This window comes from Equus asinus, chromosome 21 (genome assembly GCF_041296235.1).
Source record: "Equus asinus isolate D_3611 breed Donkey chromosome 21, EquAss-T2T_v2, whole genome shotgun sequence".
Taxonomy (NCBI): domain Eukaryota; kingdom Metazoa; phylum Chordata; class Mammalia; order Perissodactyla; family Equidae; genus Equus; species Equus asinus.
The window spans coordinates 93,269,844-93,277,687 of record NC_091810.1 but is presented as its reverse complement, the minus strand read 5'-3'; the positions used below and the strand labels follow the sequence as shown (position 1 = coordinate 93,277,687).

At 39.7% G+C, this 7,844-nt stretch overlaps 1 protein-coding gene across 1 annotated transcript in view; it reads right to left on the bottom strand.

The window, feature by feature from the left end:
- CPB1 (carboxypeptidase B1) overlaps positions 1–7,583 on the bottom strand; it is a 42,550-nt gene extending 34,967 nt beyond the window's left edge. The window contains exon 1 of the mRNA XM_014838537.3: positions 7,375–7,583. The gene's annotated coding sequence lies outside the window, so the exon portion shown is untranslated. The remainder of the gene's footprint in view (positions 1–7,374) is intronic.
- Positions 7,584–7,844: the final 261 nt, after the last annotated feature.

Sequence of the window (7,844 nt, the reverse complement as noted above, 5' to 3'; positions counted from 1 at the left end):
AGGGAGATGCCATTTGTTTCTTCCAAGCTGTTGTTGTACAAACATCTTTGAAAAGATAGTCCAGGAAAAAAGCTGTCCCAAGACATGCAGAAACAGAGGGATCCATGGAGAATTGTCTCTGAACAATACCTACCCTTTCTCATGCTCATGACTTCTGGTGAATTTTCCCATGAGTATGCTACTGTGTTGGTAACTCTGATTAATCTGACTGATGGGGGCTGGGACCAAATCCATTCAATTTGTCTAATGTGGCATTTAATTAAGGTTAATTTCAACAGGACTCCAAGAAGCATGATGAAATCAATCTGTAACACTGACCTCAGCCATTCCTCCCCAGGGTACCAGACCCAACCAAGTGAACAAACTCCATAAACCATCAGTGTCTGCTTTAGAAAGCCAAGTAGCTTTCTTCTTAAATTTCGGTTTTGACTGTTTCACTTTGCCTGAGGCAGTAATACAGGTACAACAGGATCTGTTAGCTATTGCACAAACTCCACCATGGCCAGCAAGGAGGGCGTCTAGGGCAATTCTATCATCCATAACAACCCTGGTCTAAACTAGCTAAATGAAAGAGAGAAGTCATTGTTCATGTAACTGAGAAGTTCAGCAGTAGTGCTGGTTTCACAAGTTCAGTTAACGATATTTGTTAAGCCCAGGTCTCTCTTTTTGGTCAGTTCTGCCATGTGATAACAGGATGGCCACTAACTGATCCAGTTTTGTATCCTACTGGATTGGTAATCCTATTGGAAAGATAGTTTCTTATTCCCCAAAATTCTAACCCAAATCTTCAGATTGAATCTCAGTGGGTGCCTCTATTTCTCTGAACTAATTAAGTGGTCAGGATGATAGGATGTTCCATAGATACTGAAATTTCTGCTTCCCATCTCACTTTATAAATTTAAGTTTTTATTTTTTATGCACAGCTTTGGTAATTAATAAGCCAAGAGGCACCTTTGTATCTATTTGTGTTTCATATAGCAGCATGAGATTTTGGAGATTCTGTAAACTGCCCTTTGGTGTTATAAGTCATCCTATGTGATGTCAGGTTCTGGAAAAGTATTTCCCCAAGCATAGTCCATGGTTTTAAATAGGAAAGAGTTCTGAGGGCAAATATGTTTGCTTTAAACAAGAAACAACCAGCTTTTTTTTTTTTTTTCAAAGTATGCTTTTTGGTGAGAAAGATTGGCCCTGAGCTAACATCTGTTGCCAATCTTCCGCTTTTTTTTTTCTTCCCAAAGCCCCAGTACATAGTTGTATATCCTAGTTGTAGGTCATTCTAGTTCTTCTACATGGGATGCTGCCACAGCATGGCTTGATGAGCGGTATGTAGGTCCACACCCAGGATCCAAACTGGCGAACTCTGGGCCACTGAAGCAGAATGCACAAACCCAAACACTCGGCCACAGGGCCGGCCCCCAAAATAAGCTCTTTTCCTAAAAGAGGGCTTTTTAGAGTCTTCAGTATTATTGTAAATCATCAAAAAAGGACTCTGACACAGCATTTCCCAAACATATCTCATAATAGAGTGCCAGGTTGGTTAAGTCCAGCTACAATTAGAAGACTTAGGACCATTGCTCCATTCCAGTGTGTTTGGCTGTGGGACATTTTCTTCAAAAGCATCACTTAGGACCAGTGGTTTTGGGAACAAATTTTGGGAAACTCTAGACTGAGTTCACAAATGGAATCACATTAACTTAAAAGTTTGGCCCTATGGATTCTTGGTCTCTTTTATTCAAGGCTAAGAGTTTATTGTGACTTCAATATTAAGGTCACCGGGCTAAGTGCTATGGTGTGTTCAGAGATGAAAGGGGCTTGATTCATGCTCTTCAAGGTCTGCTGTGCCAGGCATGCAAGTGGAGTAGTTTTCTTGACATCTTTCTTCTTTGTTTTAGAGTGTGGATTTAATAATTGGGTCAGTTGATGCTTCTGGGTATACCATTCTCTCTTCTTGAGTGCTACCTGGAACTGATGGGTGAGGAGTAGACAGAGGACTCCTTCACTGTTTGTTAGAGGACCAGATGATACAAGGGAAGAGAGAGAAGTCAGGGAATGTGTAATTTCTGTTAAATCAGAGAAAACAGTTCTAATGACTTGAAGGAGTTCAAGTACTTTGTACATGTATTTGTGGCTGTAGTATATTGAATAGAAAAAAATTCATATAAAAATTATTCTCTCAGAAACCCTGTATTATCATCATCATGAGCATCATCATTTTCATATTCTATCATCAATTGCTAGACCATTTACTATCAAAGGAGAACGCTGTGGCTTCAATTCTGATGTTAAGAACACTACAGGATTTTAGGTGATAGAAGAAGGAAGCTCCTAAAAGGGGAGTTATTTCTGAAAAGAGTTAGCTTTTGTTTTTGTTTACATCCAATCAAAATAACTGATCGGCTTAGTCAATTCAGTGAAAATTCTGCTCACACCCTTATCTTAACTGAACTGTCCAGTTGTTCGTGAGGCAGACAGAATGTCCCTGTAACTTGATGGGTATAAGTGATTGATGACCCAATCTGTTGGTATTGCTCCAAGGAGGACAAACTCAACCTGAAAATGTTATCCAGGTGCACCACTGGCCTGTTAGCTTTGTGTACTTATGTTTAATATTCAAATAAACTGCCTTTTTATGGATATGAAGAGGGAGGCTAGTAAGCATCTTCTTGGCTAGCTTTTCTCTCTGGCATCTACTGATGTTGGTGTATTTTTTTTTTAAAAGCATGACCATCACCATTGATGGGCATAGTCTGCATATCTCTGGTGGGAATGTTGTTTGTTACTGAATTGCAGACCAGTATTTTTGAAAGCTGGGAGATAAATGGGACAACTTCATCCCATAAATCTTACTACCTGACTCATCAATTTGAGGTTGCTTATTGAAACAAGGAAGACAACTTTAATCATGCAAATATTTGGAAATTGCAAGCGTCTCACTATTTGGAATTTGGAAGATAATTAAAATGGACAAGTTATGATTGATTAACTCATGAAGAACGGGTTAGTTAAAAGGCAGTTGGTTCTCTTTCTATCCTTATATCAACACTCCATCAACAGGAATTAAGAAAACAGCATCACTAGGCTCCAGCTCCTTGCTGAGGGCAATTAATCAGGACAGGGGAGTAGGGGGGTAAATTGGAATGCTGCCAAATAAATCAACCTGTTTTGCACCTGCATTTCTCTTTGTTGGTTTTTATAGACCATCTTAATGCTTTGATCTTTGTGTGTTAGATGATGGATTTTAGGGAAAACTCCTCAGATATGAATGAATAAATTACATATATTTCCATATTAACATCTTCACTTTATTGGAAACAAACTTGTAAGAGATGTACATTTCTACCTGTATTCAAATATGAGAAATATTTGTTTTATTCTAGTTTATAAGGTAATGGGGAACTATTTTTATTCTTAAAATGCTGTAACAGAACATTAAACCTCCTTAAAACCTTTTGAGGAAAGGGCTGGGTTTTAATAAATAAATGTTAATAATATAAAATGCCATATGGGTAGAGAAATAAAAGCATAAAATCAACTTGAAAAAAAAAGTCGATATTTTCTGACAACCTGTGTACTGTTTACCTGGTATGAATCTTCAAAAAGGTCTGTGTTCTACTTTGCATGGCTCCAGTTCAATTTCAATTTATCCTTAAAATTAGTTTGGAAGGGCAACCCCCAGGCGCACAGATAATGCAGCTGATGCTGCTATTTGGCAGTCTGGTTCTAACAACCAGATTGGTTTTGTCTGTTCCCAGATTCTAAGTCATTGAGACTCTCGTGTTTCTCTCTGTGATATTGCTATGAGGTAATTTTATAGGCTAACCCTATGATGACCACACTGGTTGACACTTGAGAGTAGCAAACAGGTCGACAACAGATTCTCCTGCAGTCATTTGAAGAAGTTGACGTTTGAGTGCTCAGAAAGATGATCAGTACAATGGATGTTAGCACTTGGATTTTCACTCTTGAGGAGTGAAATACTTTAATGTTGGGAGGTTTTACAGACCCTTTGGTGGATTAGGTATTATATCACCATACTTTTAAATAATAAAATCCTTTCAAAGAACTCTGAGAATTAAATAGCTAAATGGATGCCTTGAGTGAGATTTAAAAGAAGATTCCAGAATCTTTCATTGTTCAGTTTCCTTTTACTTCAGAGTTTTCGTCTTCAAATGCAAGGAGGGTTGAGCTTGCTTCACAATTAATGACCTTGCTTCACAATTTTGCAGCACGGCATGCTGCTCCCCAACATTCATCTGACTCGGAGACAAGTCTGTTAACCATGATGTCAGCAGGAATTATTTTGACAGCTGCCAGAAGCAGTAGCATAAGACTCAAAAGTTTTCATTTTAGAATGTGGTGTTCTAGAATATTGGTCTGATGTATACATGCTAATGGACAATCAAAGACAGTAGCACAGTGTTCAAGAGAAGAACCCACAAGGAAAAGCGATCACATCAATCAATTAAACAAAACACCAGTTTTTTCAGGGAACGTTGGGAGGTAAGGCTGAAGCACACACAAATATCTCCTCTAATTCAAATTAGAACAGCAGAATCAAAAGCTCACTCTTCCCCTTGATGGTCTCTGGTATTGCTTTACTGCCATGAGTCGTGATTCTACACCGCACGAAGTGCCATCCCTGATACACAGAGTACTGGCTGTTGACAGGTCCCTCTTAATCCAAGGGGAATGCCTCTGTGGATGGGCTATAGTTTTCATTCTCAGGATTGATGATCCAGCATCAGATTACATGATAAACTTGTTCAAATCACGGTCTTGCGATTTCGAACAGCGTTAGATAAACATTCAGTATCTGCATTTCAGAGTGGCAACACAAGGATAAATCAAATAGCAAATTAAACTTAGGTATGCCATCTGCTGCCTTTATTTTATGGATTTCAGCCCATAGGACATTGACTGGGCATGAATGTATAAGCCATTGTCTTTTATTGTCGGACTTACTACAAACATTGGACAAATGTTCATCCATGCTGTCGGTCTTCTTGGAAAGAGTAAAATTTTGCAAAAGTGCATTTTTTTTTTAGTTGTCATAAGTTTTTGTTTTAATAAAAATAAACCACAACAGAAGAAAAAACAGCATGTACTCGTTTCTCTGAGTGCAACATCTCAGCAGGCTTTGGGAACTCATCCACAAGGGGTAAATTGTTTAATGCGTAATTGTAAGCCGAACTGTAGAAACCCATATTAGGCCTCCATGATTTTATTCTCTTCTTCTGGTAAAAGGTCATTACTTCTCCCTGGGCCCCTACAGGTTAAGCCTTTTACAACTTTTCCATCTCCCAGAAAGTTCTTGATTTCTTCTCATGGTGATTCTTATTCCATGTCTTTACTTCACAGTGGTTTCTTTAAGAAATCATGTTTTTCCAGTGTTGCTGAGAAAAGTTTCTTATTCTTCTTTCAAAACAAGTTTTAAAAAATCTCCATTTTCGGCGGGCCAGTAGGTATATTTTCTTGGAGCAGTTTAATGTAAAATATGAATTTACACTTAGGAAATTACATTTTGGTGCTATCATTTGGAGGCATTTTTATCTTAATGTCTGTTGCCAATCTGTTTCTTAGCAGCATTTGCTCAGATGCAGTGGTTACCAGGACTAGTAAGAGTTGCCTTTCAAGGACTTTTGTAGATTTTTAGCTAACACCATGAAATGAGTTCTCTATTTGTGAGGCTAATAAAAGTCTTAATGATATGTGCATCCAGCAGATGGGACAGAGGGCTCTTCTGGCAGTGGGCAGTTGAAATCTGCCCTCGGATGTTTGCATAAGGCTCTCACTAAAGTCAATAAAAGGTAATTTTCACACACAATTTAGTTCATAGTACAAAATGTGGGGAAGAGTAGCTGGTTTAAGTCCAACGGGCATAAGGGTAGCAGTTGGTAAAAGTTTTGCTTGATGGTAAATTTTAACTGACAGGCTGACAAGTTGATCAAGAGAAACGCAGGACCAAGTCACAAATTGTGGACAATGGCAGTGCTTCAGAGGCAGAGCGAGGACACAGCTGAAGTAATAATCCCCAACATCTCTGGCACAAGCCTTGATAATTAAAAAAAAAAAAGCGTCTCTCTCTCCTTTCCTGTTCCCAGTCTTCCTTTTTCACTCTCTCCCTCATACTCATTTTTGAAACCATTTGTTTGCTCATTTCTACTTAGCATTTTGCCCAACAAACAAAATGTTCACATAAATCCATACCACAGTGTGAGAACATCGTAATGGACATTGGGCAGATTCAGACTATAATGAGCCCTCTGGTCGTGGAAGGTGAGGTGTGTGGCTTAGATCTCCTGGGTTGAAAGAGAGCTGCACACGTTCTTCCTGGTCATGGAGGGGATATTGTGTTTAATGCAGATAAGGCTTTAATGGGGTTGAGAAAGAGTCTGGAGACAGGTTTATAAGTGAAAATTATGCATAGAAACCATTAGAACTTTGCTCTTTCATATACTTACTACATGAATTGTTAATGATTTATGCATATTAATAGCTTACATGTATTTTGGGAATAAAAAAAGTCAACAATGTTTTCATTTTTTTTTTTTTTTTGTGAGTAAGATTGGCCCTGAGCTAACATCCATGTTGATCTTCGGCTGTTTTACGTGGGATGCCACCACAGCGTGGCTTGACCAGAAGTGCTAGATCCGTGCCTGGGATCCAAACCTGTGAACCCTGGGCCACTGAAGCGGAGTGTGTGAACTTAATCACTATGCCACTGGGCCGACCCCTCAACAATGTTTTTGACATGCATCATTTCATCTGATGCTGGTGATCTCTGAATATGGTTTAAATGTATGAAAGGCAGGTATGTAGAATAGGTTCATATTCTGGCTCTTATTATGTTCAGTCTTTGAAGGTGGCAGGTACTTTAAATCTATGCACGAAGAATACATGACAAATGAGAAATGAGTTTATAGTCACGAAATTAGTAGTATTTTATTAGATTACAGAGTTTCTCCATCTTAGTACTTAGAGTATTGACATTTTGGGCTGGGAAATTCTTTGTTCTTGGGACTGCCCTGTGCACTGTAAGATGTTTAGCAGCATCCCTGGCCTCTACCAATTAGACGCCAGTAGTAACCACCGTTACTCCTTCTCAGTTGTGACAACCAAAAATGTATTCCTACATTGCTGAATACCTCCTCAGGTCTAAATCTGAGCTTGCTTCCAAATTAAGCTAAGGCTTCTGTGAATTTTAGTAAACTGTAGACACAGACATCGACTGTAGACACAAGTCACGATAAAGGTATACGTGTGGTATGTTTAGATTAGAAATTGGTCATGACTTTTTGATGGCTCCATCAGCATCCCTAAGAACTACGAAAGCATTAAATCACAAGACAGCATCAACGAGAGCGAGGTACTTACATGCCACCACGGAAGCGATGCTCGCTCCAATAGATTATTCTCTGGGACTGTGCAGAGCAGAGAGGTTGGTGGCCTTGTAGGCAGCTGCAGTTTTGTGAGGTGAAGTGGAACAATTGTACCCAGGGCAAAAGATACCCTGAAGCATGGCGTGAGCGGTGGCAGCTGAGATGTGACAAGCTGGAAAACAACAGCAATTGCCTACGAAGGGGGCGGCAGTTACCGAGAGGGAGGCTTTTCTTGAACAGAGGTGACTTCATTTCTTTAAAGTTCCTTGGCGTTTGCTCCTTCTGCACATCTGCAAGTGCTTCCAGTCCCCCAGGGAAACTGAGTTTCCTGCACAGTCCAGCTGGGCCTAGAGGCTGTGACCGCGGTAATGGGTCAGGATGCTTTCTTACTATTCCCCACTTTTCTTGGGCCCGATTCCCTCTACCCTTTTCCAGATGAAGAAAAGCTGGGCCAGGGGCAGCCAG